General features: G+C 52.7%; 1 protein-coding gene and 2 long non-coding RNA genes across 7 annotated transcripts in view; 1 reads left to right on the top strand and 2 right to left on the bottom strand.

Moving 5' to 3' along the window:
• The window catches only part of PPP6R2 (protein phosphatase 6 regulatory subunit 2), a 98,524-nt gene extending 80,029 nt beyond the window's left edge, over positions 1 to 18,495 (bottom strand). Inside the window, exons 1-2 of one of the 3 annotated variants that reach the window (XM_066994462.1) lie at positions 18,295 to 18,495; positions 12,718 to 12,795 (exon numbers count right to left, since the gene is read on the bottom strand). The gene's annotated coding sequence lies outside the window, so the exon portion shown is untranslated. The remainder of the gene's footprint in view (positions 1 to 12,717; positions 12,796 to 18,294) is intronic. The other 2 variants (XM_066994421.1, XM_066994532.1) reach the window with 2 other exon arrangements.
• Positions 3,730 to 8,436, top strand: LOC136790497 (uncharacterized). The gene is made up of 3 exons (XR_010830524.1): positions 3,730 to 3,855; positions 7,350 to 8,105; positions 8,214 to 8,436. It is a non-coding gene; the product is annotated as an uncharacterized lncRNA (long non-coding RNA).
• A 3,635-nt stretch (positions 18,496 to 22,130) lies between the features above and the next one.
• Positions 22,131 to 26,321, bottom strand: LOC125180761 (uncharacterized). Of its 3 annotated transcripts, none has more exons than XR_007159627.2 (3): positions 25,426 to 26,321; positions 24,949 to 25,069; positions 22,131 to 22,448 (listed from the first exon to the last, which is right to left on the bottom strand). It is a non-coding gene; the product is annotated as an uncharacterized lncRNA (long non-coding RNA). The 3 variants fall into 3 exon arrangements; XR_010830500.1 differs by having other exon boundaries at positions 22,131 to 24,370; XR_007159628.2 differs by lacking the exon at positions 24,949 to 25,069.
• Between the last annotated feature and the right edge of the window lie 63 nt (positions 26,322 to 26,384).

Consider the following 26,384-nt stretch of genomic DNA (forward strand, 5'->3'; position numbering starts at 1 on the left):
CCATTGGAACTGATGGTGCCGTGCCATCACAACACGACGATACAGGCACAGCACGGCACCTACAGAAACCCCACGGAGAACACACACCAACCACGGTGCAGACAAGAAAGACACCCTCCTTCCAGAAGTCTTACTTTTGACATACATCAGCTGCACACATGGCAAAAGCATCACTCCTGAAATTACTGAAATTGCAATTGTCGCTCCTGGTGTGCTCGTTTAGCAGCACCTCGCGGGGCGCCCACAAGGAGATTCCCACTTACACAGCCCATTATTTGCATGCCATCTTCTCTGAAATCCAGCTTGCGTAACAAGAGCTCCAAGAACATTTCTTTTTGTACTACCAGAGAAACAACTTTGCAGAGTAAATGGAAAAAGTGTCTAGTTCCAAATCCTCCAAGGCGGCTTTGGCAGCCTGCTGCTGACAAGTAGCACACTCCGAGTCTTCGGGTCCATTGGAAGCTTGGAGGAGGAAAAAAATAGCACTGCTAAGCTGTTTGGTACCTATTAACAGACTTACTGGCTAACCAGCCAGAAGAAATGTGTCTGGCGAGCTCCGACACTAACATGTTTTGCACCAACAAAAAGGCTACAGAGCTCCTGGGCAGCCTTCCACGTCAGCCTAACTTGCCAGAAAGACTCAGCAATAAATAAGTTTGGTTAGTAAAGAGATGCCTGCTCTCACTTCTGCTCTGCCCCATTCTCTTACTGTCACTAAAACAGACGCCCTTTCCAATCTGGGAAGACCACTGCACAAACATCGGCCCCACACACTGAGTAACAGCCCTGAAGAGTTTCCCCGCGGCCCGCCCCAGGGTCTCCGGCACTCCCCAGGTCAGCGCCGAAGTTTGACGTTTCTCCTCGAGCACTCGCAGCCGCCCTCAGCTCTCTGTGCCGCCTGCTTCCAGCAGTATTTTAAACCGCATCCTCCTGCTGGGAACAAGTTCTATTTAGAAATTTTTCTAACGTCTCTAGCACAATTTTGGAACATCTCCGCCAGCCTGCAGCACCAGGCGCGGTGCGCACAGCCGCAGCGGCGTGCCTCCGGAGGGCAGAGACCCACGCGGCCGCTGCGAGGGCGGCAAAGGGAGGGACACAAGAGGTGCTGAGCCCAGACCTCGGCCAGCGCTGCGCAGCACCCTCCGGCACTGCACGACAGGGCTGGCACAAAGGCCAAACACCACCGCTGCCACCTGCGGATGCAGAAGCGTCCCTCAGCACCCCACAGAAGCGGCATACCGACGAGAAGCCGCTGAGTCTGGTGGAAGGATCGGTCCCTGCGTGCTCCCTGTTTCAACCCCTGTTTTCTTCAGTTTCCCCTTGACAGTCAGGTCAAGGCCCGTTCAGGCAGAAATCACAATTCGCCCTTTTTTGGGAAGAGCATTTCCTATTCAGACAAACTTTAAATAAAGCCAGCAAGCACATGGGCTGCCATAGAACCAGCCGATTAAATACCTTCCCAAGCTCCAAACGGATGCACAGCTAATTGGCGAGCTCCAGTGCAGCTACAGCTGGCTGCAGCAGCCAGGGAATACACACCACCACCACCACCACGCACGCTCCCCAGAGCTAGCTGCGATCTCTGGCACCGGCACGCACCACGGGGATGCACAGCAGGGATGACTCAGGCAGCTCGCCGTCGGCACGTCGCCGCGGTGCCACCGAGCCAGGCGCTTTGCTTCGGGGGCCTGCCTAACGCCGCGCTCGCGACAGCCACGCCGACCAGGTCGCAGATGATTGTCAGCGGGTGCCCGGGCTCACGCTGCACGTGCATTCGGCTTCAGGCTACGTTCGGGAGGACCGGGGGCCCTGTGCTAACAAAGGGACAACAGGCAGGAGCCACAGCCCAGCGGCGCAGCGCTGGGGGCCCACAGCAGCCCCCACGGTGCCGTGCAGGGAGGTTTGGGGCTGCGAGACCAGGTACGGGCACGGCCGCTTCGTGCCAACGGCGGATGTCTGCGCACAGCACCCCTTAGTTTAGCAGCTTTCACCTTACAGAGGACACGAGCCAACAGCTTCCTGCAACAGGAACAGCTACAGGCGGGAGGAGACGCGAGGGCATCTCTGGAGATCACCCGGCCCCCCCTGCCCCAGCAATTTGTGCCCACTCCTGGGGCCTCTCGTCCTGGTGCTGTATTCCACTGGAAAGAGCCTGGCCCCATCTTTACCGCCCCCCATGCAGGATTTGTTACTCTGCTGAGAAGCCCCCGGGCCATCTCTTCTCCAGTCCCAGCCCGCAGGCTCACACCACAAGTGTTCCATTTAAGCATCTTCATGGCCCTTTGCCGGACTCTCCCAACTACGAACACGACTCTGTTGTCCTCGGGACATGTCCCATGGCCGAGCTTCCTGAGACTGCTGCCAGCCCCTCCTCCACCCTGCTGAGGTCCCGCTGCACAACCAGGGGGGCCGCTAACCGCCTCCCCCAGCTGTCCACGCAGCGTGTCCCAAACACGCTTCTGCTCATTCTTTCAGAAGGCACGCTACATTATTTGCCAAGGGATGGGGGAGTGAGTCATGCAAAAAAGGAAGAATCACAGAATGGCTTGAGTTGGAAGAGACCTTAAAGATCATCTAACTCCAACCCCCCTGACGTGGGCAGGGATGGCACCCACTAGATCAGGCTGGCCAAGGCCCCATCCAGCCTGGCCTTGAGCACCTCCAGGGATGGGGCATCCACAGCTTCTCTGGGCAGCCTGTGCCAGTGCCTCACCACCCTTACAGTGAAGAACTTCTTCCTAATGTCTCGTCTAAATCTCCCCTCTTTTAGTTTAAGACCATTCCCACTTCTTCTATTATTATCTATCCGAGCACAGAGTCCTTCTCCATCCTTTTTATAAGCCCCCTTTAAGCAATGAAAGGAATAAGGTCTCCCCAGAGCCTTCTCTTCTCCAGGCTGAACAGCCCCAGCTCTCTCAGCCTTTCTTCATAGGAGAGGTGCTCCAGCCCTCTCATCGTCGTTGTGGCCCTCCTCTGGACCTGTTCTAACAGCCCCAAATCCTTCTTGTGCTGGAGGCCCAAAACCTGGATGCAGGACTCCAAGTGGGGCCTCACAAAGGCAGAGCTGAGGGGCACAATCCCCTCCCTCAGCCTGCTGGCCACTCCTCTGTTGATGCAGCCCAGGATGCAGTTGCCCTTCTGGGCTGCAGGCACACACTGCTGGCTCATGTCGAGCCCTTCATCCATCAGAAACCTCAAATCTCTCTCCGCAGGGCTGCTCTCAATGAGTTCTTCTCCCAGTCTGTACTCCTGTCTAGGATAGCCCCAACCCAGGTGCAGCACCTTGCACTTGGACTTGTTGAACCTCATGTGGTTCACATGGGCCCACTTCTCCAGCCTGTCCAGGTCCCTTTGGATGACTTCTCTTCCTTCTTTGGTATCAACTGCTCCACTCAACTTGGTGTCATCTGCAAACTTGCTGAGGGTGCATTCAGTCCCATCTGCTGTGTCATTGACGAAGATACTGAAAAGCACCGGTCCCAGGACAGACCCCTGAGGGACTCTGCTCATCACCAGCCTCCACCTGGACACAGAACCATTGACCACTACTCTCTAGGTGCGGCCATTGAGCCAATTCCTTATCCACCGTACGGTCCACCCTTCAAATCCTTATCTTTCCAACTTAGAGATTAGGATGTCATGTGAGTCACTGTGACAAAAGCCTTACAGAATTCCAAGCAGATGACATCACTTGGTCTTCCTTTGTCAACTGATGCTGTCACTCCATCACAGAAGGCCACCAGATGGATCAGGCATGACTTGCCCCTGGGGAAGCCATGCTGGCTGTCTCAGATCACCTCCTTGTCCTGCACGTGCCTTGACACTGCCTCCAGGAGGATCTTGCCAGGCATAGAGGTGAGGCTCACCAACCTGTAGTTCCTTGGGTTCTCTTTCCACCCTTTTTAAAAATGGGAGCGATGTTTCCCTTTTCCCAGTCACTGGGGACTTCAACTGGCTGCCGTGATTTTTCAAATGTGACGGAGAGAGGCTTGGTGACTACATCATCCAGTTCCCTCACGACCCTGGGATGCATGACATCGGGCCCCATGGACTTGTAGCAGTTCAGTTGTGTCAGGAGGTCCCGAGCTTGCTCCTTGCTTACAGCAGGAAGGACTCTGCTCCCCCCAGCCCTGCCTAGAGGTTTGGGGACTCAAGAGACATGGGAAACCTGACCACCAGTGAAGTTGTGAGGTAACACTGCCTTCTCCATGTCTGTTGTTACCAGCTCTGTCTTCATTTATCAGAGGCAATATGCTCTCCTTGGTCTTTATTTTGTGATCAATGTACCTGCAGCACCCCTTCTTGTTATTCTTTGCCTCCCTCACCAAGTTTAGTTCCATCTGTGCCTTGGCTTTCCTGACCCCATCCCTGCCCATCCAGAGAGCATTTCCGTACCCTTCCCAGGGCGCACGGCCCTGTTTCCAGCATCTGTGCATTTCCTTCTTTTGCCTACGTTTGAGCAGCAGGTCCTTGTTCGGCCATGCCCGCTTCCTACCTTCCCTGCTTGATTTATCGCATATGGGAACAGAGCGCTCTTGTGCCCTGAGAAAAATGTCCTTAAAGAGCTGCCAGCTCTGATGAGATCCTGTGCCCCCCCTAAGGGCCGTGTCCCGCGGGATCTCATCCACTAACTCTTTGACCAGCTGGACATTTGCTTTTCTGAAGAATCGAGCTTGGGAAGACGCTTGTGGTCTTCCCAGCACCTCACAATGCAGTGCTGCACCGGAGGTGACCAGGAGAGAATTACTTGCTTAAGAGCAGGACAAGGAACGAGTTGTCAGGGAAATCATTCAAAACCACCTGAGGAACATACCCCAGGCACAGCAACCAGCTCCCACCAATCACCAGCTGTCTGAAGGGATTTTGGCCTGGCCAGACTGGTCCTTCCTCACTCTCTCAGCGCTCATCTCCAGGATGAAACAACGCTGATAAAAATGTTTCGTTCTTCACATAACATAGCAGAGATTAAATCAGTCATCTGCACTGATTGCCCTGAATGTGCATTCATACCACGCATGGAGAAAAGTGAAAAAAAAAAAAAAAAAACAGAAAATGAGAAGTTTGCTAAGTAAACAAATGCTATGGCACCTGAAGGGATTTTTTTCAGATTAGTGCGATTTTATCCTGGAGAGGTGTGTGGTTCTCCAGATAAACTGCACTAGCACTGATGGTTTCCTGCCGTACCTAGCTAGTGCTGGAGCTGCTGAAGCCCACCGCCACGTGGAAAACAAGCAAATTCCTGCCAGGCAGCCACCTCCCGCCTTGCCGCCGGCTGTACTGTGCAGCAGCTGTCCACGGAGCCCCAAGAAGGCAACGTGAAAGACAGAAAATCAAAGGCAAGAAATACCTAATGCCTCCTCACCAGCCTCCTCCTTCCCACCTAGTCTGTAACTTGGAAAACCTCAGGCTCCATTAACATGCTCTAAATTCAAACTGGTGTCACGCCTGCCCTTCGTAATCACGCTATCTTCGACAGCCGGAGGAAGCCCAACCTTCTGATGGAGGAGCCCTGCCTACCCGACAGCACGGGGTTCGTTCTCTTTCGGGACACACCTGCAGACACCCTTTGAAAACCAAGCCTTGGCAGGCTTCACTGCGGCCCCTCCACAAGCACGACATCTCCCGTGTCACACCACCCCAACAGCAAATCCAGACGTTACGGCGGGTTATCTGACGCGCTCCACATGCTCTCACGCGTAACACCTACATGGGTAGGCATTATTTACGTACGGCATGTCGCAAGCAATAAGGCGCTAGGCATAAGAGTGAGATGGAAATCTGTCTTCTACAGGTATGCAGAGCCTTAATCTCCCAAGATCAAAAGCATTTAGGCAAATCTGCACTTACCTTAGTGCCACGCTGAAACTGTAGCTTCCTACTACAGTGAAAGCCTAAGCACAAAGCCCTGAGAAAAACAGAAACCGACGGTTGGCTACAGCCTGGGAGACACGCACAGCTCACACAGCAAACTGAGGAAGGCCTTAGGTGCAAGACCGCAATTTTTGTGAACAACAGCTGCAATAAGTTAAGGAACTAGGATGAAATGAGCAGCCGCCCCTAGTAGGGGAGCCTGGATGAGTCCAAAGCAGCCTCCTCTCCCAGGTTAGCGTCGTGCCATCAGCCCATCCCCGCTCAGAATAGCTAGCTGCAGGTTTAGCTACAGCAACGCCGAGGGACGTTATCCACGAAGGCTCTCTATGAAACCCTGCAAGAGCTGTCACTGCACCTCCAGGACTCTTTTTGGCTGCAGCACATGAATAAAACCTCTATTGTAACATCAGAAAGCTACATAAGCACATTTCTCACTCAGCACCCTTCTCCTTGTCCCCTACTCTCACCCGTCTGCCCGATCCCGCTGACAGGCAGCGATCAGGAGGCAAAGCAGGATGCACGAGAGCCCCCGGAGCCCACAACGGCTCCAGCCGCACGCTCCCATTAGCGCCCATCGAGCTCCTATGCGCAGCAATTTCTGCCAAGCTCTGACTGAGCATGTACACATCAAAGTCTCACGAACAGAAAGCACTCATGCATTTTAACCTTTGTCACCTCCTACAACTGAGCATACAACATTATTGATCGACCCTATTGTACTCAGTTAGCTTTGCAGTTAGCTACTGACTCAGTGCTGGGATAACTAGTACTTCAAACCTCTGACACCTTGCATCTCATACCACGTGTTTACCAGTCAGTTTGTTTTTTAAGAAGGACGTAGTTTATTAGTTTATCACTGTTTTATTGCTTCATCTTCCTCCCACTCCCTCCAAGTCAGATGATCTCCAAAGGTGAACAGTCAGCAGTTTCTGTTTCGTTCAGGTGTAGGATGCACCTCTGGTTAAAACCCCAAGAGGATCTTGTCTGTGGGCCCCTTCCCCGGCAGAGAGCCAGCGAAGCTTTGCCGGAAGGCTGGCCGGGCTCCTGGGGAGCGGGAACAGCTTCCTGCAGCAAGCGCGCCCCTCTGCTTCTGCCCCCGAGGTTGAGCCGTACCAGGAGGGACAGGACAGGTCACGGTCCTGCCGAGCGCACCCAGCACCTCCCGGGCCACCGCAGCCGCGTCTCCCAGCGGAGCGTTTTTCAGACACCATCCACCCGGGACCCCGTCACCAGCCCAGGGCCCCGAGGCGCTGCCTCCTTCGGCCCCACGGGGCCACGACTTCGCCCTGACGCAGGAGGCGGCCGCCTTCCCGCGGGACCGCCCAGCCCGAGCTGTCGATGTGAAAACACGAAGATACGCGTGGAGCTATCAGAGAGAAACCGCTCCCAAGCAGAGCAGCAGCTCAGCAGCTCGCCAGGAGCCCACCTTCGCCTTCCTCTTCTGAACTAGCGATATGAATTGCTTCGTTTTTTCGTAGCACCTAACCGAGGGATGGAAGAGGCCGTGTTTACATTGCTCGGACACAAGCAGTAAGTCACAAGCGCTGCAGCAGCCTGGTGTACCAGCACAGCAAGGGATTTTTCTTCCTTTAAATAAAAAACTGCCGCAGGCAAAAAATGATGAAGGTCTGTCTGTTGAACAAATATGCACCCCAAATTAAGAGTTACTTCTAATTATTCTATGCTTCTGAAGTTCCTAATAAAGAGATGCTATCAAGAAGAACTTTGTTTTGATGATCAGCTTTATCCCCACCTAGCATCTACCTAAACAGCCTTCTGATCGTTGCCCTACCCCATGCTAAGGACAAAGTTTGCACAGCTTTTTTAAATGTTACATTTTTAATTAAATTCAACACACCCAGACACTGAAGAAACTGCTATGCTTCCAAAAAAAAATGCAGAAAAACTAGCTGCAAAAATACACCAAAGTCAGCGTGAACATAACTGCACAGAAAAAAATGACTTTTTTTTTTTCTAGGTCAGTCGAAAGCCTCTGGAACTGAGCACACAAAGTAAGGGGCTCCACAGCCTAACAGCTTCACACCACCTGTAAGGGCACGGTCACCTCAGGACTGCCAGCCGGCACCGCACCCCGGCACTGGCCGCTCCACACGGCTAACGGCCCCGTGTCACCCTGGGGCCTGTCCCCCCGTGGGAGTACGTGAGCATGGGCAGCCTTTCCAAGTCACCCCACGGGGATTCCTGTGCTTCACTTTAAAGATTACCCTTCAAGTGTAAGATTTGCAATTCAGTTTGAATATTAAAAAGCCAACGCTCAATCGCTGTAAAACAAGCGAAACAAAAGCACGGGGTTTTTAATTGCCAATTTGCATCTCTTGCAGGACTCCTCAGCCACTCCGCCCCACGCTCCCTTGCCTGCTTACCTGAGTGAATGAGGCTTGATGAGGCTTGGATGCCACTCAGACTCTTAAGCAACAAACTGAATTCTTCCTGATCACCTTCAGAAGTCATTAGCTAGAAGATATCTCAAAAAGGAGATGCTGGTGCTTACCAGCCAGGAGCATTTTACAGAAAATCCGCTTTGTCAGAGCCACTTCCCGCACAGATCCGGACCCCGGGCATTTTCTCTTGGTTGCACACGCAGAACAAGCCAGCACCACGCCGTGCCGTTCAGACTACTGGATGGTGAACCAGCAGCATTTGCAAATAAAAGATTTCCTGTTGTGCTTTTCAAGATCAAGAGCTGTAGGTTTCAGACGCACCTATTTCGTCAGGACTGCGATGTCCTCAAACGAGCAGGACAAACCACTGCCCGCGTTACTGTGCTGGTCCTCCCCACAAGTTCAAAGCGGCACAGCCCCACTTGTGCCTCCGTCTCTATTAGAACGGCACGCTGCGGCTCTCCCAGAATATTCTGATGTCGCGCTGTCCTACCAAACCACGCGGCAACAAGGCACTACACTGCTTCGTCAAAACTGTAACTACTCAGTGCCCTGACACAGGACATTAAACATGCATCTTCATTTCCTTAATCGCTCAGGATATCATGTAGGCACAGTTCACACAAAGAACTCAATCCAAGCATTTCTACAGTTACAATAAATATTACAGCACTTAAAGAAAAATCTTACATACGGCAACGGACCACCAATCTGTTTTCCCATTGCACGGCACCACTTAAGTATATTTATGAGCTTTATTTGTCATGAGACATCTTGAAAGGAAGACGATCATTTGGAAGTTTCAGACCCACCCTTTTGGAGTTTACTTGGACAAACAAACTTTGGAGCTCAGCTTGCTCGTCAAATGGCAAACCGGAATCATGCAGTGACAATTTTAGGCTGCAGTTTGCCATGTATCCAGGGCTGCACTGCTGAAAAAAACTCTCTTCCTTTTCCATGCACTACTCGCAGAAAAAGAACTCGGCTGGATCCTTCCCCAGCTGGCTCACAACGCGGCTGCACAAATGCTTGCGCCAGCAAGGCATGAGGGCAGAGAAGCGAAGGACAGGGATGAGCAGCAAGAAAGGGACAGCCTTCCAGCGCTGGTGCCAGCTTAAATGCACGTCAAACTATGGCTTTAAGCTCAAGTTTCAAGAAGTAGTTCGCATTGCAACTAAATGGCCTTAAACATGACCAAAAACATGACCAAAAACACTAACGAAAAGCACAGGTTCTGTAACAGAAAAGGTGAAAACTTCAAGTGGCTTTAAAGAGCAATATCTATTTTTGCAAGTTTAATAAATTCTAGGCTTTGTATAAACTGTGGGAAAAGAAAACAACATTGGCTCTGCACAGAAGATCAGCAGTAAATACGCTCAGTCTGTATAAATTCCTCAGAGAATGCAGAACGTGGTAGCTGCAGGGACAGGGCAGCATCTCAGCGACCACCCCCAGCTGCAGTAAAGCCTCGTATTTAAGCTTGCTTGGTGCTGCACCTAACTACACGGTTTGGAGGAGTCAGATTAGATACCAATTTGCATGACACAAAGCTTGTTGGAATACCAACTCCCAAGTCCGAAACTCAGCGTCAAGCAAAGCAGGCTGCAGGCAGCGCTGCCCGCTGCATTCCCCCCGTGCCAAGAGCCCTCACCACCACGAGCCCCAGCCATAAAAGCAGCCGGCACCGCTGGGCCTTCCAAGCGAAGCACCCCAGCCTGCGCCAAACGCTGGGGTGACACCGCCTGACCTCCAGCAACTCGGGGCACGGACGACTGGCGATCCCTTCTGAAGGCGAGAGCGCATTTTGCGTTCTACGAGTGGCCCGACTCGGACGTTTTACTTCACGGCGACGTGTTAGGTAATGTTCTTGCTGCTTCTGTACCAGAGCAGCACAGGGAAGCACCACACTCAGGGACGCCCAGGCCAGCCACGTGCTGCCCGCACAGACGGACACGGCGCAGAGGGTGCGCCGGCACCGCACGCAGCGCGGGGCAAAGGCTTGGTGCTGGGTGCGGGGCCACCGGGGCCGGGCTGGCTCCACGCAACAGCCCCAGAGCAAAGAGCGGGGCAGGACAGGCGAGCACCCTAGGTTTCAAATAAGGAACGTCACAGAGACAGCCTGCGGCAGTCGGCCTCAAAAGCAGGCACAATCGGCTGGGTCGGGATTAGGCAATGGGAAGCCAAGAGGGGACCAGGGGAGAACAATGTGCGGGGGGGGGGGGGGGGGGGCGCCTCTCAATCCCACGGGTAACTTGCAGAGGTATCTGTGCTGCTCCCAGCACCCCAGAACACGAAGGTGTCGTCAAACGCCAAAAGCGCACAAACGCTTCCTCCTCTTACTGACACAGGTAGAACACCCACGCACGGAGTCAAGCCTACTAGCTCTTGGCCTAATTAATAACTGACATCAAGCTTCTCAAGCTGTCTGCACACCAGAAATCGTGAACCAGAAATACATCCAGGCTTCCACACATACTATCAGTTCCCTTTGCCGTTTTTTTTTTTTTATATATAGCAGATAACCCAGTCTTCTTTTTTTAAGTCTTCTCTGCAGTGCTATTGTCTTTAAAGACATACTTCAGTATCGTCTCCACCACTACCACGCGTAATGTTTCACCATCTCCAGGCACAGCACCTGTTCCAATAACTACACTGCGTGTTATTTGGCTTGCTAATTGCACACAGATGAATTTCCAGAGACCTTCCAACAACGCTGCCTGATCTTCTCCCATCTCTTCCCCATCAGGCAGCCAGAGTTTAGACGGGCCAACACACACAAATTGTGATTTCCTTCCAGCAAGAAGTGCCTTCCACGTATCTAAACTTGAACACGGAGGCGAATGGAAGACCATTTCTTCTTATCAAGGGCTTTTGAGACTCTCCTGTTTCTCCAAACACTTGGTCTGCCATCAGTTTGTTAGCAATTTGGTGAAATTGCTGCTTTCCCAAAATAGTACGCTCACGACTATGGCAGAGCCTACCAACTTTGCTGGAACCAACTTTGGCTGCGTAACAATTTTTTCCTCACGTGACAAATTTCTGCCGTGACTGCCAAGTGATTTAGTTTCATTTCGTAGGTCCTTGTAAAACCCCAGGTATACACTAAATATTTTTATTTGCTCTTCTATTCTTAGACTAAAATTATTTAAATAGTTTTGTTCTTGGGAACTGTACCAATTCATCCCAACGTTTTCTTCCAGGTGTTTTAAAAACCAGCACTTGTAAGCTTACTTCAACAGAGGTAAAATTTTAGTCAAGAAAACAGAAGTCAAAGTGGTGAGGTCTCTTCTGCGAGACGGAAAAGACAAAACATTCCTCAGCAGCACTGCTATCAAAAGTGGAGGGGAAAGGCAGGCCTGGGGAGGTCGTGCACACACTTGGTACTGGATAAAAGCTGCCACGCTGGAACAACTACAGATATTAGCACTAATTATTTGAAAGGGTTACTGTATAGTAACTACAATTAGCTAAAAACAAAGATGACAGAAGCATCAGGAAAAACAGAAGTAATGAAATTAGCTGCCTATTTTGTAAGAGGAAACAGTGGGTACAGCGTAACATCAATGGAAAGCGAACACGCATTTATTCCTGGCGCTGCATCCCTAAAACATTAAGCACTTTTCTGCAAAATTCGGAATCCTCAGATGACTTCTTAGCTTTGTAAACAACTCTGCCACTCCAGCCTCAAGTCTCTACGAAACTCAGATGCATCTAACAGTCCCGTGACTGGTCATACTTAAATAGTCTTTAGAAAAGGAGCAAGAGTCATATCTACATTTACTACAATAGTGATGGCAAACTGCTTTACCTCTCAGGGTCCTCTTCATGCTACCAATGTGGAAACAAGAAGTGCTGCCTTCTGCACCACGGAGCTTACTATTTGTTTATGTCCCAGACTCAGCAGACAATCACAGCGTACAGCTACTGTGCCGGTTAGCACCTGTATGTCTCAGCCAGAACCTTGAAATCCAACTGTGCTGGTCATGCATGTGACAAAAATTTCAGTTGGCACTGGTCTTTAATAGTTAGCTAGGTGCTCCGAATCATTTAAAGACACTGCCTTCCACCTCAAGCTTATCAGTCAGCTGTGAAAGAGGAAGAAGACTCACCAAGCAGAGCTAAGGGCACAGCACGTTGCAAAACATACCCAAAGCCACATTAACCTTACAATCCATCGAGGGCAAGGAGGCAACCTCGGTGAGATGAGGAGGTCCCCATCAGGACCTCTGCCTAGCGAGTCTGCTCTTCTGGAAGAGGATCTGCCTCACCTAACTTGCAGATATTTATACTATAGATGACTAATGTGAATTAGTCACCCAAACTCCCATTGCTGTAGGAGAGAAACGAGCGCTTCTACAGCAAAACTATTTCAGACTTTCGCATCAGAAGAAAATAAGCATCTGTTTCCCTCCATTGACTAAAAAAAGGAATCCTAAATGGTTACCTCAGATGTAGGCATTTACATCACAGATATCTGAGCTTCAGGGACAAGTCTCCAATCCCCTGAAAGCGAAGGCAGAGTCTGAAACACAACGTTATGGAAAGGCAGCTTAGAGAGTGATGGGAGAAAACAAAAGACAACAACAAGATGTAGCACATACCATGGACAATGCAACGTTAAAAAGTGATATAATAAAGGACTGGGAGAAGGCATAAGTAATAAAAACCAACTGAGCCCTAAAGCAATCATCTACGCTAAAAGAACTAGAAAAGGATAACGTGCAATAGAACTATGTTGAAATCCAGTATCTAGGATTTTCTCATTTGTTAAACAGAGTGCTGGCTGAGCATCTGTTGACCAGCACCTGGAAGCTCTATAGCTCAGGAGCTGAAGTGTCAGGACTTCGTGAGGATGACCCGATTCGGCACTTGCTGTGCTCAGTCTGGTTTAATCACAGCCTTCATTCACACCCCCACAGCCCCGCTGCCCCCAGCCCCTTCACGTTTAGCGGTCTGCCAGCAGGCAGCGGCGCTCCTCTGTCCCTACGGTGCTGAGCACCCGCTGAGTAGAATAAGGCAGCAGAAAACGAACAGGGGGAGCGGTCCTGACAGAGCGGCTCCCTGTAAGCACGGGACAAAGCAGGAACACGCCACGCTGCACACTTAGATTAGTTAAATGAGAACCACGCCTCGCCCAAATGCAGACAGAGACCTGCTCTTCCCTCCTCTCCCTCCCGGGTCGTGCGCTCCCGCATCCTCCCTTGTGTCAGCGCTGTTTGTGCAACTGCACATCGAGCTGGTCGAGGGAGCTGGTCCAGCTGAAAACTTCTCACTTGGAGCAGCGCTCGTGTTCAGCCCGACCGGCTCCCCACGGGGGCGCACGGCGCGGCCGCACAAGGATGAATGCCAACACATGGCAGCCTGGGCCGGGGCCAGCTCGCGGGGTCCGGGAGCTGCACCCTTGTCCTCCGGCTTGGGAAGGCAGGATAGTTTTCAACCTGACCGCCTGCAGTCTCAATTATCCTTCTAAAAAGTGGAAATCTGCCTTAAAAGAGAAGGATTGCATTAAACGGGATGCCAGAGGATCTTCTGAAGAACAAAACGAAACGGTAAATAGCTGCAGAAACACGGCCTGCCTCATCCCACCGCGCCTTGCTGCACGTGGGGGTAGGAAGCTGAAACAGCCTCCAGGTTCCGCGAGACCATCGGGAATGAAGAGAAACGAATAGAAAGGAAGGGAAAACATAGCAGGGAATCTACGTCATCATCAGAAAACATGAGGGCATACCCATCACGCGCGTTGTCTGTTAACATAAATAAGTCTGTCAGGGAATAATCAAAGACAAGATTGAAACTGAAACGTGTTCTATTTCCTTCTTCCTCCCGCAGGCTGCAGCAAGAAGGGCCACCTCCACCGCCGCAGTCTTTGCACCCTTTTGTGCTTTCCCCTCGGCGAGCAGTGCTGATGCCTGCTCTGCTGCCGCTGCTCCCGATGCTGCCAAACAAAATCAAAATCAAAGTGACAAAACGTTCATCAGTGTCACTGCGGGCCACGACATTCTGAACAGCAGCAAACTGCAGAACCGGAAAGAGGAAAAAAGACTACTACGGGCACGAGAGGAAGAGCAGCAGTCGTCTGCCAACTGAACGAAACCCTTGAATTCAACTAATCAATATGTTGGGAAAGTTTCTGCAAATCCTGTAGGTTGCCAACCAACCCCCAACCAAAACTGAGCTTGGTGGAAGTTTCTTGTTTTGCCAAGGTAACGAAATCGCCCCGAGCGCTGCCTGGCTGGCTTCACAGCTCCCTGAACTTTGCCATTTAACCATAATGTTATTTTCTCGTGCCTTCCGGCTTCCCTTCTGTACAGATAAGATTGTGTCAGTGCCGTGTGCTGAGGACGCAGTGGAAAGAAACTTGGTGTTTGCCACGCCGGGGACTGGGCCCAGGGGAGCAGGGGAGCCGGCACCTCGCGCCGAACAGGGCCAGCGGCCGCCCCGCGGGGCTCGCAGCCCGCGCGCAGGACGAGAAGTCAGGCAGGCACAAAGAAAGAGAAACAGAAAAAAAACTGGCAGCAGCCAGCAGCCCCAGCACAACAGCTGCAGAGCTTCCATGCTCAGGCCGATGCTTTTTACTTCCTCCTTCTGACACGACGTTCTTCTGAGCTAGCTCATCCCGGTTTTGCTGACAGCCCCTTTCTGCGGCCCAGCGCCGCACGGCCTCCGGCGTGACGTGACCCCTGCCGAAGAAGGCTGCCAGCTACACGCTGGGGACGGCCACGCAGCCGCGGCCACCTGCAGCACCTCAGGTTTACCTCGGACCAAGCGGCATTGATAAGCAAAAAGCGAGAATGTCGCTGTCTGAAGCCAGTCAGCGATGTCGACTTCCAGCCCGCAGAGCGGAGCCGAGCCCCACGCACGCTGGTGTACGCGGGACACTGCAGAGGCCCAGCCTTTCTCACCCTGAGCTTTCTAACCTCGGCTGCGCAAGCTTCATTTCCTGAGATAACCGTAACATTTATCTGCCTGAATTTCCCCCCTACCCGAGTTAACACGCAGGTAAAAATAGCCCAGGCACGTAAGGATAAAGTCAATATTGGTTATTGCTCCGCTGCCTGCTCTAGCAGACCAAAACAAGGCCCAGGGGGAGGGGAGGGCGCTGGGAGGAACCCAGGCACGGGGAGGGAAGGAGCAAAGCGCAATTAAAGAAACAAGCGGCCTAGGAACATAGCCGCGGCCAGAAAAGACAACATACTTTTGCTTCTAATAATATTGAATCAAAGAAGACACTTCAGTTCCTTTGTTGCTACTGCTGGTCACAGAGAGGCCACATTCTTCCCCTGATCCTTACATAAACCCACCAACATCTGTAGATTTCCCGTGAAAAGGAGGTAACAAACAGTCAGAGCGATCCCCCGGCCCATAAAAGATAATTAGGAACAGAACCGCCTTCCCCTATAAATAGGGCTAAGAGTGAGCGACTGCTCCTCTAACTGCAGCTCCGTCTTTGACTGCCTGGATGGAGAGCCGACATCGCTCCTTAACGCAGCCTGTTAGCTCCGCTCTCCCCAATTAGCTTTCCAACAACCTCCCGTCTCACCAGCAGGACCTCCCACAGGTACTCCTCCCTGCAAGGTTCTCCCGAGCGCTGCCAACACTCGGCTCCGGCTTTGCTCTCCACTCCCTGACCTCAACTGTTTTTCCTGTGTCATTTACACCCAAGTTTCCCTGTTATTCTTGTCATTCTACTATTGTTTCAGCAACATTTACTCTAACGAGACTCTCTTCTATTTCTTGGCATTCCAGTTCACCCATTTTTATGGCTCAGCTTATTAGGCTGCTCTAGCTGTTGCCCTTCAGGCACTGACACTTCAGACTCCAAGCCACTGTGTTAAGAAAACACACTGCTTGATTATGCATGTGAAGTCATTCTCCCTAACGTATAATCTGCAGCTTTTACACTTACACTTCTACAGACCTCGTTACCAGAAGCGGAGAGCAAGAAAGCTCGTCCTCCCTCTCCCCGAACACAGCACCTTCGGTTGCTGAAGTTCTGCAGCACTAAGGCGTCTCAGGAAAGAGCAGCGCTTTTGGTTTCTCTTTGACACCCCAGCTGACAGCCAATAAAGCAAGGAGCAGGCGTGGAAGGAAGGGCTCCTTCCAGCCAGCACGGAACACACGGCCAGCTGCGGCCGGGCTGGCTCCCACCGAAGAGGAGCAGAAGCCCATCCATCCAGCCGGTTCCACCTCGAGCTCAGGACCGCGCTACCTGGGGACAGCGAGGACCGAGCTCATCCCAGCTGACTCCTGAGCCAGAGGAGACCCCGAAGCACCGCCTGTCCCCAGCAGGGCACCCCCCGCTCTTTCCCATTTCCTCACGAGGAAGCCCGGCGAAAGCGGCTGCGGCACCGCTGACAGCAGCCTGCGGCGTCCTACGGGCGACTCAAAGCCCACGGTCTGCGGGTGCTCGAATATTACCAGAGTTACGAGGTGTCGCTTTGGAGATAGCTCGCTTTGTTGTCCATTTCAGTATGACAGTCTCCGATTTCTGAACTATGAACTTAAAACTTCAACCCGCCCCTCCTACGACAGCACTGGGGTTCCATCGAGCACTGTGCTCAGAACGAGGGCGCTTCGGGGCTCCCTGCCGCCCCCGAACAAACCCTCCACGCACAGCAGCTGCCTCCCCGTGGGCTGAAGCGGGCAGGAACCCCCCAGAACCTCACACCTGCCTTCTGCCCACCTGCCCGACCCCACTCTGCCACAGCCCGAGCTCCTCCCAGGAGCCTGCTGCCACACCACAACTTTTACACCGTTTCTGGACAGGATGCTGTCCCCGGATTTGCGACATAACACCCAGAACGTGCCAAAGTCACCAGAAACATCTGCACGACAAACAGAAGAAAATCAAAGTACGCTTCCAATTTCTAACAATTTTGTTCTTATCCAACCCTCGGTCATCTTCTGAGCAGACGTTTATTGGGATCGCTCAAAGCGCTGCAGATCGTTTTACGTTCCTACTGCACGGTCCAAAATTTAACTTTGCTTACCATGATATCACCAGCGGTTGCTATGGAAATTGCTATACTACCATGCACTAGGTTTTTTTTTAAACCACTGAAATATTTTGGCAGGCTGTTTGCCTCTAAGTGTCAGAATAATAAGGAAAATCATAAATGTTTATTCTCCCATCATCCCTAAAACAGTGCTTTATTAAAAAGCAAAACCTGCTGGTAGGCAGCTACACGTTTGGCTCCAAGCGCAGCCCTGGACAGGACCGAAATAGCAACTTTCTCCTTCTTCTTCGGAGAGAAAATAAACTACATTATGAAAAAGGCCTCGGCTTTTAAAATCACTATTTCTGACGGGGAGATCAAGAGCCGAAAAGCACCTCGGGCCCTTCCAAGTTCTCTGCGTCTGTTTTTCACTTCCTAGTTGTTGTTGTGTTTTTTTTTTTTTTGGTGGTGCTGTTTTTTTTCTTGTTTTTTTTTTTTTTTTTTTGAAGCGCTGCAAAACAGCGCCCCGGGTTTCCGAAGGGAGCCCTGGCGCGACCTGCGGGGCAGCGGCCCTCCTGCGGGACCCCGCTCCGGGACGGCGGCACCGGGGGGGGGGGGGGGGCGCGGGGCTCCCCCCGGCCCCGCAGTTGCCCCCCCCGATCCCGCAGTTGCCCCCCCCGGCCCCGCTTTGCCCGGCCCCGGTCCCGGGTGCGCGGCCGCGGGCAGGGCCGGCGGGGAGGGCTCGGGCCCGGGCCCGCAGCGGGGCAGCTCCGGGGGGGGCCCCGGGGGGAGGAAGGGGAGCGACACGGCGAAGCGGAGGCGGCGGCGCAGGCCCCGGCGCCCCGTGACAGGATCCCGGCGGCGGCGCGGGGCCGGGCGGGGGTCGCGGCGGAGGAGGGCGGGCGGGCGGCAGGCCGCGCACCGCCCCCGCCGGGCCCAGCGGCCCGGGCCCTCCGCGGGAGCCGCCGAGAAGCCGGCGGAGGGGAGGAGGAAGGGGGGGGGGGCGCGGCCCGGCCCCCGGCGGCCCCCGGCGGCGGTGACAGCTCGGCGGCGGCGCGGGCGGCGGGCCCGGCCGCGGGTCTCACCTGCTGGGGTCCGGCCCTGCCGTCCGGCCCCGCGGCGAGGCCGCTGTCGCGCTGCCTGGCTGCGAGGGCCCGCGGCCCGGCGGGCATGGGCCGCGTCCGAGGCGGGGCGCGGCGGCCGGGGCTGCGCTGACAGCGGGCGGCGGGCGGCGGGCGCGGGCGCTACGGCGGCCTCCAAAATGGCGGCGGCCCCGCTGCTGCCCAGCGCCGCGCGGGGGGGCGGGAGGGCGGGGGCGGGGGGCGGGGCCGCGAGGGGAGGGGCGGGGAGGGAGGGGCCGCGGGGGGGCGGGGCCTGGGGGGGCGGGGAGGGGGGAGGGAGGGGTGAGGGGGGGGGGGGGGGGCGTGATGGGGGGGCACGGGGTGAGGGGGGAGTAAGGGGATAGGGGGGGCACGGGGTGAGGGTACGGGGGGGGGGCAGGGTGAGGGTATGGGGGGGTCACGGCATGATGGGGGGCATAGGGCCAGGGGTGCCTGAGGGGGGTGTGAGGGGACTGGGGGGGGGCACAGCCTGACAGGGGCAGTCACAGCCTCAGGGGGTGCAAAGATGGAAGGGGGGGGTCACAGCCTGATGGGGGGAGCACAGCCTGAGGCGGGTATGAGTGGATGGAGGGGTCACGGCATGAGGGGGGGGCATAAGGGTCTGGGGGCTCCTGAGGGGGACATGAGGGGATTGGGGGGGGCATGAGGGGCCGGGGGGGTCATGAGGGGAAGCGGACAGGGCCTGGTGGTTTGGTCCTGGCCCTGCGGGCACTGTGGGGAAGGGGGACAGGGCCCTGGGGAAGGGGGACAGGGCCCGGGGGAAGGGGGACGGGGCCCTGGGGAAGGGGGACAGGGCCCTGGGGAAGGGGGACAGGGCCCTGGGGAAGGGGGACAGGGCCCTGGGGAAGGGGGACAGGGCCCAGGGGAAGGGGAACGGGGCTGGGGGAAGCCCCATCACTGCTGGCAGTGACAGTGGGGACAGGCCCCGGGGCCTCGGGGCATGCGGGCTGGGGGCTTTGGGTTGGCACCGAGGGGGCCGCTGTGGGGCAGCTCAGGCCTTTGGGGTGGCAGCTGCCGTTGGGGTGGAGGAGGGCAGTGCCTGGGGACTGTCGCCTTTGTGGTGGCGTTTAATGCCAGGGGACAGCGAGAGAGAGCCCTTGGGTGGGCACAGCCCGAGCACGGGGAGGCAGAAGCCGAGCTGCGAGCACCAGCTCGGGCCCTGCTGGGGTCACTGGGAAGGGGGGACGGGGGGGACGGAGGCGGCTGTCACGGCGTGAGGCTGGGGGGAACGGAGGGTGCGAGGGGGGGAACGGGAGGGGGAGGAAAAGGGGTGATCCGAGAGATGGAACAAAGCAGTGCTGGGCAGAAAGGTACCTCTGAGTCACGCTGCCGCGCTGGATTAAGTAGGCTTCGCTGCTGCCTTGCCCGGATTTGTCTTAGTATGCTAATAAACTGTTTTCTCACTGCCAACATCATACAGGAACCGAACGGGAGCTGATTAAATTCTTAATTCCAAAGTAAATTCTTGCCATTAGGTGTACCACTACGTCTCGTCTTCTCTGCCAGTCTTACTTCGGCCCTCGGCCTGCCACTATTAATGCACATGCTTAAGATATAACGCATTCGCGTTCTCTCCAGAACCTGCGGACGGACCTACAGCAGAAAACCCTGCTGCGAGCGTCACGGTGGCAACCAGGCCCCGCTGGATGGAACCGCTCACAGGGGAAGATGGGGTGCCGACAAGGCAGGTGAGAGAGATGCTTTAAAACCGCCCGGTTTGCACCATAGGTTGGCTTTTTTTTCCCTGCAGAAATACCATAAAAAATCTCAACTGTAACTGAGAATACCAAATTGGCAGCGTTTCTCATTTATGCCTGCTTTTCTCATCGTAAGGGCTCGAAGGCAAAGGCTCCAAGACTGTTAACAGCAGCCAGTATGGTAATTAACACTTTGTTGGCCATTAACAAGGAAAAAAAATAATATTAGTACAACTCCTTAAGTTTCATTTCTCCATTTTGTCTATTGGAGGGTAATGAGCTTATAAAGCACTTTTTATGGCATATTGTGGCTTCTGGGGACAGAGCAATGGCAATCCAAGAAAATTCTTGAATCTTCCAGCCGTGCCCAGAGGGTTTTCACTTGCTGTCTCCCCACTCAGAGCCGGAGGGCCAGGGCTGGAGACCCTGCCTGCCCCAGCTGATTTCTAGAATATAGGTCTTGGAACAGCTTCCTTCTTTTCTCCTCCAAATCTACGAAATACACTAAAATACTGCTTAACTACACAGGCTTGGCAGCGAGGATGGACTCGGGCTGCCAGCTCGCCTCTCCCAACCCGGAACGCAAGCAGGCACAGGAACTGGGAGCGCTACTGAAGCCAGCAAAATGGCCCGCGGGACCGAGACCCTGGGTGTTTTACAAGGCCAGCTATATTCTACTGCAAACAACCGCCGGTTTCTTCTGTGGCTACTCGTGCTGACATGCAGGTGCTGAATACTGGTATGACCTCTTTCCTGTTCAAACAGATACAAAAATCATGTCTGTCCGCTTGTGCACATATGAAAATTTGGCAATTTTAAGTTTCACATCCTTCACTGTCATTAAAATCCACACCAGGATATAAATAATTAAAAATATTTTCGTGTCACTCTCCTCTCAGCAATGTCTCAGCTTTCCTAAACAGGAAGGAGCCGATGATTTGGTGTCCTCGCTCCAACGGTGTTAGCATTTCCAGACAATTGTTTATTGAAATTCATGCTGCCCATATTCAGTCCAACGTGCACTTGAATGATCTTGTGATTAGTCAGTGTCCAATCCAGCAAAAATATATTCAGAAAAGGAGTGTCTCTTTCACAGTTTTATAGGAAAAAATCCTAAGGATCTTTACCGTTTTTTATTAAACTAGAACAGTAATTTCACCAGGTTACAAAAGCGTGAATTCACTTTTAAATCCTAAGGCCTGTGAATAAGAAAAAGAAACAGCTTTGCTGTTTACGTAGCGTTTTACATCCGCCTGGTTTCACCACTGACCATTTCACATAGAATGAAGAGAAAGAAAGAGCAAGGTACAACAGTGCCAGCTCTGCTTAAATTAACAGTAACTCCAGCAATGGGCTGCAGCCGCTATTCTGGCCAGTGACCTCAGCTCTCCCTGTCTTAGAGAAAGATTAAGAAGCTGGATCTGTCTGCCATTGCGCTATGTCAAAAAGTCTCGCGGAAGAGTAGCTCAGCTGCAAGCTCTCTGAGATAGCAAAGTTGTCCCGGTGCCAATTTGTATGTCATTTGGCATTCTGTTGACGCGAACAATAATGGATACAGACCATTTCTAAACAATCCGAATTGTGTAAGCACACAACAAACAGAACTCATTCTAGCAGGTGGCCAAGTAAGCACTCTACGGGTACAAGAATTCATCCCACTGGCCCCAACGAGGACCGTCGGTCGCTGTCGCTTCATTGCCTGCACTGCTGCAGAACTGCACCTGGAGCCACGGCTGCAGGCTCTGCCACCGTGTCCTGTCCTGGCGGTTAGCCCTGCCTCCGTCGGGCTCGCACCCCAAGTATTAGCATGCATAATTGCACTTTCGTCCCGTATGCAAATTTCTAGTCATTGGACAAGTCTGGTGAATACTGCCTCACTTTTTTTTTTACTACGCATTGAGCATATATTTCACATCTGTACAAAATCAGCTAAAACTATGTTGTTAGCTTTCACCTCCAAACTTGAAAAGCTGCCACTGTTTAACTCAAATAACTGATTTGCACATCAAGCAGCCAGGACATATTAAACGTTGTTTTGTTGTGTGACTTGCTGTACTACTGGATAGCATGGCTTGTTTGTTTCTTTGTTTGAAGCACTGAACCTTGTTCCAAGTGAGTTTTATTTGGGACTTTGAGGCTTAATGAAAAAGCGTAAAAGACACGGAATTTTTGTCAGAAATCCAAAGATCATGGCCACAAAGACTTTGGCAGATTATGGATACTTTTGTCTTCAGACCCACAGTGCAGTGAGTGTTATGGGCTTCAGACCCTCAGCACGGTTCTCCGGTCTGGAGCCGGAGGATGAGCCTGAGCCTCGCTGACGATTCACACCTGGAGCGCGATTCCGCACGCATTTTGCTAGGATGCTGCACGACCAGCAACGGGAGGTCGATGATCAGGAATGCTGGGCTCCGTTCCTGGCTGTGAAAGGAAGTGTGATCTAGTGGTTAGAACAGACATTGTATCAGGATTGCCAAGCTACGGTTCTGACAGGAATTCTGAGAAACACTGAAGGGAGGAGGGGAGAAGCCTTAGTTACGTTCTACTGGAGTCATAAGTTCTTTTCCTAAACATAATTTGTGTGTTAGGCTTTCCAAACACCGAGAATTATATCTGGCTGCCTTTTGGGGCAAGTTATAAGGCCTTGTTCAAATAACAAAGCTCTGAAGTGCACAGAATATAAACAGCAATCAGAAGTGAGACTGGCGAGCTAACATTTCTTGGCTTACAGCATATTGCACGTTCCTCTAGTCTGCAGGGTATTTATGTTTCTTCTTTTGTCTGGGGAATATTATCCTGACTGGCAATGCAAGAGAAAAGGCAGACAAATTGAAGCAGAATGCAAAATATCCTGCAAAATCTGGTAGGCCGGTGCTCCTGAGAGCTCTGATGCAAAAGATAATTATAGATGAAAGTGTAGCAACCGCTGTGGTTAAGGTTGCGAAATGTTCTATTTACTCAGGTTGCTTAGGAGCCGTGCAAAAACTACACGCTGGCTCTGTGCAGCACAATATCTCCAGCGAGGCCAGAGCTTTGGGGAGGATCAGATCTGCAGTGTTCTCAAGTTCTGCAGAACCTTTATTGCCCAAATATGGTCCAGGAGCGTATAGGTGCTTAAAAGGCTAGAAATTATGGGCCTGTGATTAGATGTTTCATAGAGACCGAAGGCTCAAAAGGCCCAGCCCTCAAAGGCTGAATAGATCAAATTTTGCTGAGAAAATACCACTTTGTAGCTTTCTCTGCAGAAGCCCTGAGGAGCACAGGACCAGCACTCTCCCTACTCCTTGCAAAGGGCTACAGAGCCAGATACACATCGTTGTTTTAAGTCTTCTGTGTTTTTGTTTCAAGTCAAGCTGAGGAAATTAATTGTAAAAGCTCCGTGTTTAGACAACAGAAAGCCTGAAGTATTCTGGGGCATGTCCTCAGCTTGTGTAAATTGTCATGAGATATCAAAGTGAAGATCAAATGCCAGGCCTTCCCTCAGATATCCTGTGTGTGCTATGACACAGCAGCTACACATGTGGTCATAAACTGTTTTCCAAACAATAACATAATGCAATGCAGTAATACTGTGGTTAGGCTAATGATGTGGTAGGACCATCACATATTGTGCTAACCAGCATCATCCTATTGTTGCTTTTTTTTTCCTTGCACTTCTTTGATTACCTTGACGTGCTGCTTCTTCACGCTTAAACCCTATAATCTCTCTGTCCAGTTTGCATTGCACCTTGCTAAATGTAGCTATGGCCCATTATTCGGGTACAGAGGTGCTAAACCAACACAAAAAATGGATTTTTATATTAACTGTTAGTAATATTTATTATAGGCTCTCAGCATACTATATCTAACGAACATATGTTCTGATATGCTGCATTACTTGTTTGATATTAGTGTTATGTATATCATAAAATCCTAGAATCATTAAGGTTGGAAAAGCCCTCCAAGATCATCTGGTCCAACCATCCCCCTCCCACCACTGTCACCCACCAAACCACGTCCCCAAGCACCACGTCCGACCTCTCCTTGAACACCCCCAGGGACGGTGACGCCACCACCTCCCTGGGCAACCCGTCCCAACGCCTGACCGCTCTTTCTGAGCAGAAATGTCTCCTCGTTTCCAACCTGAACCTCCCCTGGCACAACCTGAGGCCGTTCCCTCTGGTCCTGTCACTGGTTACCTGTGAGAAGAGGCCGACCCCAGCTCCCCACAGCTTCCTTTCAGGTGGTTGTAGGGAGCAATGAGGTCTCCCCTGAGCCTCCTCTTCTCCAGCCCAAACCCCCCCAGCTCCCTCAGCCGCTCCTCATAGAACTTGTGTTCCAGGCCCTTCGCCAGCTTCGTAGCCCTAAAGCGTAGCGTAATGCAGTCCTCTAACTGTCACAATACATACACAAGATGTACAAGCTCATTCGTCTTCCTACTGTTTAGGACTTTCCTGATCAGCCAATTTCATTAGCACAATCATATGAAGTGTTGGTGAGGTCTCCACAGAAGTCCAGCATAACAGCCACGTCTACTTAGGTCCTACTTACAACCTCAGAAAATCCTAATATATTTTTCTTTCTTGCTAAACATGTAGGATAAATTACCAAAGAAAAGCAGAGACAAAACAACCTTACAGATGATTCTTGCCAGAAAAGAGGCATGATGAGAATACAGAAAAATAAAAATAAAATAGGTGGTATAAAAAATACTGGACATTTTTTGGCCTGTTGTCCTTTGTCCTATAATAAAAATTACCTTTGATCTTATTACCAAGAGGTCCTATATAGCTGACTTCACTGCAGCTGCACACACATTACTCCTGCCTTGCCAAGTATAAAAAAATTTACTGTGAATAAAAATGGTAATGAAAGTATTTATAACATCTGAGAAGTGTAAAAACAATAGCTGAAAGACTTAAATTAACATTGAAAGACACACCTTTAATCCAAACAGGAATCAATAAGAGGCACCGAGCCAGGACAGATCCAAGATCTCTAGTCATCTCTCCATAGCTGGAATTAGCAACAGTTGTACTGCAAGGCAAGCAGGTATTGGAATCCTAAAACGAGTTATGAATTTATGTGTATGCTGGACACAACCAAAAGAAAGGACACAAATTCATCTGCATGGGCAAGAGGATATCGCCCGCTTTCTTCAAAGGTGTGGTGAATAGGCCAGGTTCTCCTCTGAAACCACGTAAATCTGAAAATTCCATTTTTTTTTACAGAATTACCCAATGTACCTCTTGGTCATGATGCAGTTTGTCAAGAAAGCAGCCAGAAATGCACACATCTTTTTCCAAAAATTAATCAAAAGCCCAGTAAAGAGGCTTTACTGTCAAACACACGGATCACGTTAGGACTGAGGTTACTGCTACCTAGGTTGGATATTAGGTTATATACCACAGGGTCTTACCTTTAGGTTGGGTATTAGGAAGAACTTCTGTACGGAAAGGGTTGTTAGGCACCGGAACGGGCTGCCCAGGGAGGTGGTTCAGTCACCATCCCTGGAGGTCTTTAAAAGACGTTTAGATGTTGAGCTCAGTGATAGGGTTTAGTGGAGGACGTGTCAGTGTTAGGTCAGAGGTTGGACTCGGTGACCTTGGAGGCCTCTTCCAACCCGGATGATTCTGTGATACTGAGACACCGAGGGGCGAGCAGGCCAGCTCCTGGGGCAGCAGCTCCTGGGGCAGCAGCTCCTGGGGCAGCAGCTCCTGGGGCAGCAGCTCCTCGGGCAGCAGCTCCTCGGGCAGCAGCTCCTCGGGCAGCAGCTCCCGGGCAGCAGCTCCTCGGGCAGCAGCTCCCCGGGCAGCAGCTCCTCCAGCACGCAGCCCAGCGGCCGAACCCCTCGGGGGGCCCCGGCGTGCGGGTGGGATGCGCGGAGCACAGGTTGGTATGCGGCGGCCCGAGGCCCTGCCCCTCCTACCCCTCCCCGCGGAGCAGCCCTCGCGCTTATCAGCTCCCTGCCCGGCACAGGCACAGCAGTAGCCTAGCAATAAATAAACAAACAACAGAGAGCGAGCAGGTTTTCGCCATCCCCTCAGGAAACCTGCCACGGAGCTGCTATTTACCGCCGCCGCTTTACCAGCTCCTGGAAGTCGCCCTCCGCCCGCCCCACGCGCTAACGCGGCCCGGAGAGGCGCCGTGCCCCGAGCCCAAGCGACCCCCGCTGCGGCCCGGGCTCCGGGGACCGCTCCCCCCCGCCCCGAGCCGGCCGCCCCCGGCCTCCCTCCGCGGCCTTGCGGGCCCGGGGCTGAGGCGCGGCTCCGCCCGGCTCCATGGCAACGGCCGCGGCCGCCATGACACCCGGCCGGCATGGGGGGGGGGGGGGGGGGGCGGCCTCCGCACCACCGGGGGGCGCGGCGGGGCGGGGCG

This window comes from Anser cygnoides, chromosome 1, assembly GCF_040182565.1.
Source record: "Anser cygnoides isolate HZ-2024a breed goose chromosome 1, Taihu_goose_T2T_genome, whole genome shotgun sequence".
Taxonomy (NCBI): Eukaryota; Metazoa; Chordata; class Aves; order Anseriformes; family Anatidae; genus Anser; species Anser cygnoides.